This window comes from Ambystoma mexicanum, chromosome 4q (genome assembly GCF_040938575.1).
Source record: "Ambystoma mexicanum isolate Mex_15411 chromosome 4q, UKY_AmexF1_1, whole genome shotgun sequence".
NCBI classification, from domain to species: domain Eukaryota; kingdom Metazoa; phylum Chordata; class Amphibia; order Caudata; family Ambystomatidae; genus Ambystoma; species Ambystoma mexicanum.
The window spans coordinates 365710669-365723471 of record NC_090928.1 but is presented as its reverse complement, the minus strand read 5'-3'; the positions used below and the strand labels follow the sequence as shown (position 1 = coordinate 365723471).

General features: G+C 50.4%; 1 non-coding gene across 1 annotated transcript; it reads right to left on the bottom strand.

Annotated features, from left to right (window-relative positions):
* Positions 1-8221: 8221 nt before the first annotated feature.
* LOC138468697 (5.8S ribosomal RNA) lies at positions 8222-8375 on the bottom strand. The gene has a single exon (XR_011268431.1). It is a non-coding gene; the product is annotated as a 5.8S ribosomal RNA (ribosomal RNA).
* Between the last annotated feature and the right edge of the window lie 4428 nt (positions 8376-12803).

Sequence of the window (12803 nt, the reverse complement as noted above, 5' to 3'; positions counted from 1 at the left end):
TTGCCTTATCAGATACATTGAAATTGTGTATGAATGTTATTTGAATTCCTCACGCATTTTCAGGATATTACGTTGTTTTTAGCGGGTTCGCGCCCTTTCCTGTGAAGTTTTGTCTTGGAAGCTGATCTTCTAGTCAGATATTTTTGGTCACACTAAGGTTCATATTACGCTCAGTGATAAGGTGTTTTCCTATTTCCGTCCCGTAGTGTAGTGAGCTAGTTTTTTCTGTAATTCTACACTTGCATTGCACCTCAGCTTATTGGCCCCTTTTAGGTTCAAATAGCATAGGGTTTATGTCATTGTTTTAGTGCCATTTAGTCCCTTTCAAAAGAAACTGTTATCCAGTGTCCCATCTTCAGAACTTGCGCCCCTGTATAGAACAGGATGGAGAGCTCAACTAATTAAATACCAAGGTGAGATATTTGCTGGCTCCCATATTACCAGTTTTGACCTTCTGTTTTACAAGAGAAAACTAAGGAAGGGAAAATTGTTATTTTCTTCACAGAAATTCAGTGTCTAGTTCCCAGGAAGGTAGAAGTCAGTTGGAGTTCCAGAAGGTTCCCGCAGAGTTTCAGGTGAGCGTTACAGAACGCGAAGCCACTTTTAAAAAAAAAAATACTCTGCCTGGACATTATGGAAACTCCAGAAGTAGACCAGTTGGCTCAGTTATTGGGAGAACTAAGGGCTGAGGTCCATGCAGCCCGCTCAGAAACCAGTGCTCTCCGGAGAGAATTAATTGTTAACCGGGATCGCACTGAGGAGTTAGCTCGTCAGATGTTGCAAGCCCAAGCGGGTCAAACTCCCTTGCCTTCTGCCAGTGCATCTGCCCCCGTTTCAGTCACGCCTCCCTCACCAGTTCAAGTAATTGTTCCCGGCAATATCCCATTAGCTCCTCCTGAACGCTTTCTAGGAGATCCTAAGAAGTTTGCGGTTTTTCTCAACCAATGCCAGCTTCATTTCCTCTGTCGCCCTGGGGTATTTCCTTCTGATCAGGCCAAGGTAGCGTTTATATTATCCTATTTGGGTGGTTATGCAGCTGATTGGTCAATCCCGTTAGTAAATAGGGATGATCCGATTTTGAGAAATCTTGCAGATTTTCAGAAGGAGATGGAGAAATTGTTTGCACGTCATGCTCAGGGTCAGGCTCTGGATAATGAGTTGCTTTCACTTCGCCAAGGTAACCAGGAATTGTTGGCATATGTAGCAACTTTTAACAGATTGGTGGCAGAAACAAATTGGCCCACAGAGAAAAGAACCACCTTATTTCAGAGAGGATTATGTAATGAATTGAAGGACGTCCTGGCTCAGGTGGTGAATCCTCCAGAAGGAATTGCAGAATTCATTGATCTAACGGTACAACTTGACCAAAGATTGCAAGACAGAAGAATGGATCGCTCTCGTTGAGAAAACAGAACTTATTTTGTGCGCCCCAAGGAAAATCAGTTGAGAACCAGTTCAGAGAGTTCCGTTGAACCCATGCAGTTGGGAGCCGTCAGAGGACCGATATCACAAGCTGAAAGAGACAAGAGACGCCAACAACAGTTGTGTCTTTACTGTGGTAAGGCTGGTCATTTTCTCAAGGAGTGTCCTATTAAACCTTCCAGGAAGCCTATTGGAGGTGTTAACCCAGACAAGAAGGACTCGGGTTCGGAAAACTCCAGTGCCCGACAAGTGTAGAGGTCAACTTGTCGAGCATGGAAAAAGGTTTGGTGACCTCACATTTTGTTTTTCCCATTACCTTATGCAGTACGAAACAGCCCACCAGAATGCAGACTTTGCAAGCCTACATCGATTGTGGAGCAGTTGGGAATTATATGGATATCGATTTGGCAACTAGGATGGGTTTTCCTCGTATGAACAAGCACGAAGCTGAAAATGTATCAGCAGTCGATGGTACGCCCTTGGCTTCAGGTCCTGTTACTCAATGCACGGAGAACCTTATTATGTGTTGTCAGGGAAAACATGAAGAGAGAATCACGTTCGACCTTATTAGCGCTCCCCAACTCCAAATTATACTTGGCTTACCCTGGTTGGAGAAACATAACCCAAGGATTGATTGGCGAACTCGGTCTTTGACCTTTGCTGCTGAGTGTAGAGAATCTTGCTGTAAAACAAACACCCAGGATGATTCCCGTTTAATGGAGAAGGTCTCTGTATCAACGTTAGGAATCATCGGCTTACTACCTCACGAGTATGCAGAATTTCGAGACGTCTTTGAAGAGAAATTGGCCGAGGAGCTTCCTCCACATCGGCCCTATGATTGTCAGATTGATCTTCTTCCTGGAAGTGAAATTCCGTGTAGTCGGATTTATTCACTAACGGAGAAAGAAGATGCTCACCTAAAGAAATACTTAGACCAATACTTAGCCAACGGTTTCATCCGACCCTCTAAGTCTCCTGCTGCTTCGCCTCTTTTTTTTGTTGCAAAAAAGGAAGGCGATCTCAGAACTTGCATCGATTACCGAGCACTCAACCAGATTACTGTCAAGAATCGATATCCTATTCCCCTCATTTCAAATTTGTTGGACCAAATTAAAGGATCTCAGATATTCACCAAGCTGGATCTTAGAGGGGCGTATCACCTGATCCGAGTGAAGGAAGGCGACGAGTGGAACACTGCTTTTCGCACAAAGTATGGCCTCTTCGAATACCAAGTCATGCCATTCGGGTTATGCAACGCTCCAGCAGCATTTCAGTGCTTTATGAATGACGTTTTGAAAGATTTGCTCGATGTCTGCGCAGTAGTATATATTGACGATATCTTGATCTTTTCAGCAACCCCCTCGGAGCATGTGAATCACGTTTCAGCAGTTTTGAAAAGATTGCGAGAGCACTTCCTTTTTGTGAAGATGGAAAAGTGTTCATTTCATGTTCCTGAAGTAGAGTTTCTAGGGTTTGTGCTGTCCTCTCAAGGAGTGAAGATGGATGTTCGTAAGGTAGAGGCAATTCTTTCATGGCCAGTTCCAACTTCGGTGAAAGGAGTCCAAAGTTTTTTAGGTTTTGCAAATTTCTATAGAAGATTTGTGGAAAATTTCTCGCAGTTGGTTCATCCAATCACGTCTTTGCTTAAAAAGAACCAGAAGTTTGCCTGGACACCAGAGGCCACCATTGCTTTTCAGACTCTCAAGTCCAAGTTTACTGAGGCTCCTATTTTGAGACATCCTCGTCCTGACTTACCTTTTATTGTAGAGACAGATGCCTCGAGTGCTGCCATGGGGGCTGTTTTGTCTCAACGAGATCCACAGACTCAAGTTTTGCATCCAGTGGCGTTTTGGTCGAAAAAAAATTCAGCTGCAGAACGAAATTATACCATTACAGACAGGGAACTGTTGGCAATCAAGTGCGCCTTAAAGGAATGGAGACATTATTTGCTAGGTGCCCAACACACAGTCACCATCCTTACTGACCACCGAAACTTACAGTATCTCCGCTCAGTCAAGGCCCAATCGGCTAGACAACTGCGATGGGCTTTATTCTTCGCAGAGTACGACTTTGTCATCACTTTTCGGCCAGGAGTTCGAAATGGGAAGGCCGACGCCTTGTCCCGGATTGGCAATGAAGATGAGACCATTGTTCCCCAAGTTCCAAACAACATCATTGCTGGAGACAGGGTTTTAGGATTGCTAAACACTTCAGACCCTTTTTATGAAGAACTGCTGAAGGAAGTCAAGAGGAATGTGGTTCCTGAAGAGCTGCTTACCTGGACAAATCGAGGCGATCAATTCACCCTGCAGGAGGATATCCCGCATTATCAAAATTGCTTGTACCTACCTACTGAAGAATTGAGAAGACAAGTAATTGCTAACTACCATAGCTCCTTGATTGAGGGACATCCAGGGGTCACAAAGTCTTTGGAAAAAATCAAGAGACACTACTGGTGGCCTACATGGCGCAAAGATGTCATTCAATTTATTCAAACCTGTGGAACCTGTGCACAAAATAAGAATACTAAGAAAAGACCGGCCGGTCTTCTTCAACCTTTGGATGTACCACCGAGTCCTTGGCATACCGTGTCAATGGATTTTATTACCGATCTTCCTCCATGTAGGGGTTTTGACACCATTCTAGTGGTGGTTGACTTATTCTCCAAGATGGCACATTTTATCGCAGTCCAAGGACTTCCGACAGCTTCTGGATTGGCCAAGATATTTCTGGAGAATATTGTTAAGGCGCATGGTTTTCCCTCCATTGTAATCTCAGACCGAGGTAGTCAATTTGTTTCTAAATTTTGGAGGCAATGTTGTGCTTTGGCCAAGATTGATGTTCAACTATCCACCAGCCATCATCCCCAAACCGATGGTCAGACGGAGCGCACCAACCAGACCTTAGAACAGTATTTACGATGCATGCTTCACCAAACAGAAGACTCTTGGTTGGATATATTGTGGGTGGCAGAATATGCTTACAACAATTCAACTCATTCCTCTACTGGGCTTGCTCCATTCTATACATTACATGGCAAACATCCTCGAACTTCAGCCTTTGACCCTCCAGAACCTTTAGAGATGCCTGCTGTGAAAACTCTCCATGAATTCATCTCAACGGCCCACACTAGGGCTCAAGCTAGCTTGTCCGCAGCCAAGGAAAGTCAGAAGAAGTTTGCTGACCGCCATCGAAGTGTAGCTCCTAGGTTTCAAGTCAGAGACTCTGTGTGGCTATCCTCCAGAAATTTGATGTTGAAAGGTTCAAAGAAATTTCTTCCTCGATTTTTGGGTCCGTTCTCCATAGAAGCCATCATCAACCCAGTGGCAATTAAATTGACCCTTCCTCGGAAGATGCGAATTCATCCAGTTTTTCATGTGTCTTTACTGAAACCAGTAACGCCAGATACTCGTTTAGAACCAGCTCCTGCTCCCATTGAGTTTGAAGACAATCAATCTGAATATGAAGTGAAGGATATTTTAGACTCCAAGATTGTCAGGCACAAGGTTTTTTATCTGATTGACTGGAAGGGTTACGGTCCCTTAGATAGATCCTAGGAACCTAAAGAAAACATACATGCCACTAGATTGTTAAAAAGGTTTCATCAGAATCACCCCAATAAACCGGGAGGAGAGTCCTTGAGGAGGGGTACTGTCATGACCACAGGTTAGTTTATTTTCCCATACTTGTCCTAAGAGTTGCAGGTTCATAGGGAATTTATTTGCCCTAGCTAGTTATTGATTCTAACTCCCCATATTAATGGTTGGTTGAGTTTCTTTAATGGCCGCTAGGTGGCGCCTCTGGTCAGTTAGTTAGCGGGTCTAGTTGTTTTCATGTGCCAGCTATTTAAGCCCCGCTCCTCAGGAGGCTCACGCTTCGCGTCGTTTGTCTGAGTTCAGACTGAACGCTCGCCGCGTACCTCCGTTCCCTGTCACCGCTCAATATACCTTGTCCACAGATAATTCCATTCATTCCTTGAGTAACTTTAATTAGTTATCAGCTCCCTTCCTGTGTTTTCCAGTTGCTGCCGTTCCCGGCTCAGTCACAGTCCATAGTTGAAGTCCTGTCATAGCGGTCTCCTCATCTCTCAGTTCGTAGCAGTTTTCTCTCACGCAAGTACACCTATTATATGCAAATGCATTTGCTCCGTTTTTGTTGCCTTATCAGATACATTGAAATTGTGTATGAATGTTATTTGAATTCCTCACGCATTTTCAGGATATTACGTTGTTTTTAGCGGGTTCGCGCCCTTTCCTGTGAAGTTTTGTCTTGGAAGCTGATCTTCTAGTCAGATATTTTTGGTCACACTAAGGTTCATATTACGCTCAGTGATAAGGTGTTTTCCTATTTCCGTCCCGTAGTGTAGTGAGCTAGTTTTTTCTGTAATTCTACACTTGCATTACACCTCAGCTTATTGGCCCCTTTTAGGTTCAAATAGCATAGGGTTTATGTCATTGTTTTAGTGCCATTTAGTCCCTTTCAAAAGAAACTGTTATCCAGTGTCCCATCTTCAGAACTTGCGCCCCTGTATAGAACAGGATGGAGAGCTCAACTAATTAAATACCAAGGTGAGATATTTGCTGGCTCCCATATTACCAGTTTTGACCTTCTGTTTTACAAGAGAAAACTAAGGAAGGGAAAATTGTTATTTTCTTCACAGAAATTCAGTGTCTAGTTCCCAGGAAGGTAGAAGTCAGTTGGAGTTCCAGAAGGTTCCCGCAGAGTTTCAGGTGAGCGTTACATCACGGTCTGTATTCATCCTGAAAATCGAAATCAAGCGAGCTTTTGCCCTTCTGCTCTGCGGGAGGTTTCTGTCCTGCCTGAACTCGCCTTAGGACACCTGCGTTATCGTTTGCCAGGTGTACCACCCCAGTCAAATTCCCTAGCTGCCGCTGTTCCTGGTGCGGGTCGCGCCCGGTGGATGGCAGGCGCTTGGAGCCAGAAGCAAGAGCCCCACGAGGCTCACTGCCCGCCTCACTGGGTAAGTGAAAAAACAATAGGAGTAGTGGTATTTCACCGGCAGCACCTCTCATGTCTCTTTACAGTGATAGACTAGAGTGAATCTCAATGGGGTCTTCTGTACCGCTGATTCTACCACGCCCGTTCCTTTGGCTGTGGTTTCACTAGATAGTAGGTAGGGACAGTGGGAATCTCGTTCATCCATGCATGCGCGTCACTAATTAGATGACAAGGCATTTGGCTACCTTAAGAGAATCATAGTTACTTCCGCCATTTACCTGCTCTTCATTGAATTTCTTCATTTTGACATTCAGAGCACTGGGCAGAAATCACATTGCGTCAACACGCACTGTGAACCTTACGCGATGCTTTGTTTTAATTTAGCAGTCCGATTCCAACGGTCCACACTAGTTCTAAGTCAGCTCCTAGGTGTCGGCCGAGGCAGAATGCTGGCCCCGAATCCCAGGAGGGGAACGGAGAGAGGGTACCACCACAGCTGGGTTGATCCACAGGAAGGGCCCAGCTCGCATCCAGAGTTGGCGTGTCCCCCAGAGGGAAACACCTCGTCCAGCCGCGGTGTTCGGCCAGCGCAGCTTTGTGCCGCAGCCTGACTGGCCCAGCCCTTGAAGCCAATCCTTATCCTGAAGTTGCCGACTTCCCTTGCCTACATTGTTCCAACATGGAAGAGGCTGTTCACCTTCGAGACCTGCTGCGGATATGGGTACGGCCCGGCGCGAGATTTACACCATCTCCCTCGGATTTTCAAGGACCAGCAAGAGCTCACCAGATGCTGCTGGAATTGCAAGACTTTCCAAGGCTCTGGCCCCTCTCTGAGGGCAAACAGATTCTAAGGTGTCCTGCCCTTCTCAAAGAAAACAGAACTCTCCCCAGGGATCCCGCCGGCTTCTCAGGGATCGTTTGCATTACCACACTGGATGCAGCGAGGCTGCTCGTCTCTGCCACTCCAGGTTTGGGGATCTGAACCCGACTCCATTTAAATCGGCTGAGGGCAATGGAGGTCATCACTCGTCCATTCCGAACGGCACTCGCCCAGCTCTTAGGACCAACTGACCCATGTTCAACTGCTGTTCACATGGAACCCTTCTCCACTTCAGCCTTCAAAGTTCTTGTTTGAATATTTGCTACTAGCACCAAGATCTGCGGTGGCTCCACCCGGGCCCTCGCCCCGGGCTTCGGTGTGCACTGCAGTGGCACTCCTACTAGTTGCGGCTTAGCCCCCATGGCTCTCAGCGCTGGCCGGTTATGGGCCCGACGCTCCAGCGCTATCCATTTTCAGGGCTAGTTGATTTAGCAGGTGAGTTGTTACACACTCCTTTGTCTATATCAACCAACATCTTTTCTGGGGTCTGATGAGTGTCGGTAAACGGGTGCCTAAACCCGGTGTTCCGTTCATCCTGCAGCATCAGTTCTGCTTACCAAAAGTGGCCCACTGGGCACAGCGTGGCCGAGTGCGTGCTGTCCCGATTTGTGGCCGAAGCCCACATGGTTGCGAGGCTCCAGCTCTAGGTCCATTCTGTGCTTGCAGCCGTCGGACACCACGGACAGCCACACGCTGCAGTGTCAGGAGCCCCGGGGTAGGGTGAAGGTGCATCACGTTTTTTGAAGGCCTGCCACCACCAGGGCATGCCGGGCCCTCCTGAAACCCTCACAAGGTGGGGAAACAGGGGAGGCCAGGATGCAGTGGCAAAAAGCCTGCACACCAGGTCCAGGGATCCTGCGACGGTGCTGATTGGGGTCTGACCTTAGGGGGACAAAGGGAATGGGGTCCCTGGGACAGCTGCACCCCGGGGAGCAAACCTTTGGGTGATTGATGTTCAAGCGACCCTCAAACAGGCGGAGCCCTGGGAGGAAGCCGGGGCCGCAAGGTGCATTCAACGTGTCATTGATCAATGTGTCCTGCAATTCACACTAATTCTCGCAGCTAGCTGCGTTCTTCATCGATGCGCGAGCCGAGTGATCCACTGCCAAGAGTCACAGGCAACTTTTTGTTCCAGACGTTGGCCCGAACCTGATGGTGCAGGAGAGGCCAGTGGGAGACAGCCCAGTGCCCCGTCAAGCTTCCCCACTTGGAAGTCGGCCGAGACCATCATGGTTTTAAAACAAACAAAAAAATCCAGGTGCTCAGCCGGGAAGCCTGCCTGCAGCAGCACAGCGCTTCCCACAGTGACGGAGGCAGGCTGTTATGTAGCCGGCCGACTCGCCCGATTCACTCATCCTTCATGTATCCCCTATGCTCCTCTTTTGGGGGGCCTGGAGGAGAGAGAAGTGAGAGGCGGGCCAGAGACAGCACGAGCAGGGGGTCAGGTTGGATTGCTAGAGTCTTCAAACCCCAGCCGCACAGGGCCGAGCTCCAGGTACCTGGACAAGAGGGATAGTCACCTGCTCCACCGTTGGTCCTGGCTATCGCTCGCCCACGGATATGGGTGGCTGGAACCTCAATGCTCGCCCGTCGAGTAACCCTGCTGCAGCATGGCTCAGGGCTCGCCTAGCATGCCGGGACTCTGTCAGCCTGGCGAGGTGTCCCTAGAGAACAGCCAGGTTTCCCTTGGCTCCCCCCACTAGGGGCTTCCCTGCTGACTGGTGTGTGCCCACCAACACCCGCCCGCCTGTCAGAGAGAGGAGAGCGCCCCCAGCCAGTGCAGCGGCTCAGGGGCTGGCTCAGTGAGGAGAGGGGGGCTGCTCAGGACTCCCTCTCTGGTGCGTGGTTGGGGACATCTCCAGCAGGTTAACCCAACCTTGCTGGGCATCCCCATCCATCTGCTGGGTCACGGACCCCCTCCGGTGGAAGGGAATCCTGCTCCCCGGCACCTGGGCCCCACACCCCTGGCCGCGGACCGCTCCGCTGACCAGACCATAATGCGAGGGGTGCCTCGGGCTGTGGGTGTCCCTGACTGGGATGCAACCGAGGTCAGACCTGCAGCTCTCCTTCCGGGTGCTCCGCTGTTAAAGATTCTTCATGCCCCCACTCACAAGCAGATACCCCAGCCCTACATGTCCCCATTCACATTCAAAATGCCCATTTCTCCATCCAAATATGTGTTCTACATTCAAATGCCACCTCCCTCTGAACCCACACAAAGACACCAACATCCGTGCCCCAATAACTACTCCAAGATTTTCCAACCCTCTCTCCAGAGCCACACCCATATGCTTCACCTCTATCTTCAGACTCACTCAGATGGCGCCATACGCCCTCTCTCTAGACCCACACCCAGATTACCCCATCCCTTCGACACCCACATGCTCCCATCCCTCCGATAGAACAACATTCTTCTCTCCAGACATTCATTCCCCATCCCTCCATTCACACCCAGATGCCCCCTTCCTTCCCACCAGAGTGCTCCTGCCCTCACTCAGACCCACATGCTCCATCATTCCCTGACATGCCCCGATTATATGCCCTGTCCCTCCATTCCAGATCCACCATGCCCCCCTCTGATCTGGACTCCAAGATGCCCCATCCCTTCCTCCAGACCCATACCATGATGCCCCATCCTCCCTCAACACAGCAAGATGCCCCCAAGCCTCCCCCGACCAATGTGCCCCAATCCCCCCTCTCAGACCCACACCAATATGCCCATCTATCCCTCTCAGACCCACACCAAGATGTCCCATACCTTCCTCTCAGACCCACACCAAGATGCGACCATGCCTCTAGACCCACACCAAGATACCCCATCCATCCATTCCAGAGCCCACTACGATGCCACCAACCCTCCATGCCAGACCCCACCAAGATGCCACCAATCCGCCCTCGAGACCCATACCATGATGCCCCATCCTCCCTCCACACAGGAAGATGCCCCCATCCTGCCCTGCAGACTCAAACCAAGATATCCATCTACACACACCAAGTTGCCCTATCCCCTCCTTCAGACCCAAACACATTTGCCCCATCCCTCCCAGACACACAACAAGATGCCCCATCCCTCCCTCCAGACCCACACAAAGATGCCCCATCCCACTCTCCAGATGCATACAGATGTCCCCATCAAACCCACACCAAGATGCCCCATCCCACCCTCCCAACCAACACCTAGATGACCCATGCCACCCTCCAGAACAACAGATGCCCCATACCTGTTCCAAACTTACATGAATGTGCCCTCATCCATTGTAGACCGCCACCCCTAAAGTTGCCACCATTAGTCCCTCCACACAACAAGATACCCCCATCCTGGCCTCAAGACCCACACCTAGATGATCCATCGGTCCCTCCAGACCCACACTGTGCCCCCATACCTCCCTCCAGACCCACACCATGCTCCCATACCTCTCCCCCAGACCCACACCAAGGTGCCCCCATCCCTAGCCCCAGACCCACACCAATATGCCTCGTCCGTCCCATCAAACCCACATTAAACTCACACCAATGTGCCCCCATCCCCTCTCCAGATCCACACCATAATACCCCCATTCCCACCCTCCAGATGTACACAGATGTCCCCATCCCACCCACACCAGGATTCCCCATCCCACCCTACAGACCAACAGATGCCCAAAACCTATTCCAGACTGACACCAATGTGCTCCCATCCATTGCAGGCCCCAAGATGCCACCATTCCTCCATCCACACAGCAAGAGGCCCCTATCCTGCCATCCAGACCCACACCTAGATGACCCATCCCTCTCCCCAGACCAATGTTCCCCCATACCTCCCTCCAGACACACACCGTGCCCCCACAGCTCCCTCCAGACCCACACCAATGTGCACCCATACCTCCCCCAGACACACAACAGTGTGTCCCCATCCCTCCCCCAGACCAATGTGCCCATCCCTCCCATCATACCCATACCAATGTGCCCTCATCCCCTCCCTCCAGCCCCACACCGATGCCCCATTCCACCCAAACCATGATGCCCCATGCCTCCCCCAGACCCACACCAATGTGCCCCGTCCCTCCCATCAAACCCACACCAATGTGCCCTGTCCCTCCCATCAAACCAACACCAATGTGCCTCCATCCGCTCCCTCCAGAGCCACACCAGGATGCCCCTTCTCACCCTCCAGACCAACAGATGCCCCATACCTGTTCAGACTGACACCAATGTGTCCCCATCCATTGCAGACCCCACCAAGAGGCCACCATCCCTCCATCCACACAGCAAGATGCCCCCATCCTGCCCTCCAGGCCCACACCTAGATGAACCATTCCTCCCCCAGACCCACAATGTGCCCCATCCCTCCCCCAGACACAGACTAATATCCCTTGCATCAAACCCACACCAATGTGCCCCCATCCCCTCCCTCCAGACCCACACCAAGATGCCCGATCCGACCCTCCCAGCACACAACTAGATGACCCATGCCACCCTCCAGACCAACATATGCCCCATACCTGTTTCAGACCAACACCAATGTGCCCCCATCCCCTCCCTCCAGACCCACACCAAGATGCCCCCATGCTGCCCTCCAGACCCACACCAAGGTGCCCCAATCCTGCCCTCCAGACCCACCCTGTGTCCCTCTTACCTCCCTCCAGACGCACACCGTGCCCCCATATCTCCCTCCAGACCCACACCAATATGCCCCTATCCCTCTCCCAGACCAATGTGCCCCATCTCTCGCCCAAACCCACACCAAGATGGCCCTATCCTGCCCTCCAGACCCACACCTAGATGACCCATCCCTCCCTCCAGACTGACACCGTGCCCCCATACCTCCGTTCAGACATACACTGATATGCCCCTTCCCTCGCCAGACCCGAACCAATGTGCCCCCATCCCTCCCATAGTTCCACATGTGCCCCCATCCCTACCCCAGACACAGACCAATGTCCCCCATCCCTCCCCCCAGACCCGCGCCAATGTGCCCCATTCTCTCCAGACCCATACTGATGTCCTTATCCCACCCAAACCAGGATGCCCAACCTCTACCCCCAGACCCACACCAATGTGCCCCGTCCCTCCCATCAAACCCACACCAATGTGCTGCACCCCTCCCATCAAAACAGCAGCAATGTGCCTCCATCCACTCCCTCCAGAGCCACACCAAGATGCCCCCACCCTCCAGATGCACAGATGTCCCCATCCCACCCACACCAGTGTATCAGGGTGCTGAGCACCCCACGCCCCCTCAACTGAGTACCGATAACATGATAGGCAGATCAATGGTTCCATTGTCACAGAAATCAGGATTATAGTGCCTTTATTTTAAGGTAAAAAGTGCACATGGCACAGCGCATATTTGGGTTAAAAGGACACAGGAAGTAGAAGTAGCGAAGGGTGCTTTAAATATCACACACATATCATGAGTATATAGAAATATATTAAGAAAAAGAGATACAAAGTGAGAAATGCTTAAGTATAATGAATGGCTCCCTGAAGGATTAAATACAGTAGGCAGGCTGAGAGATATTTCAAAATAGATACCTCAAGCACAAAATGGTGTCCACTTCTA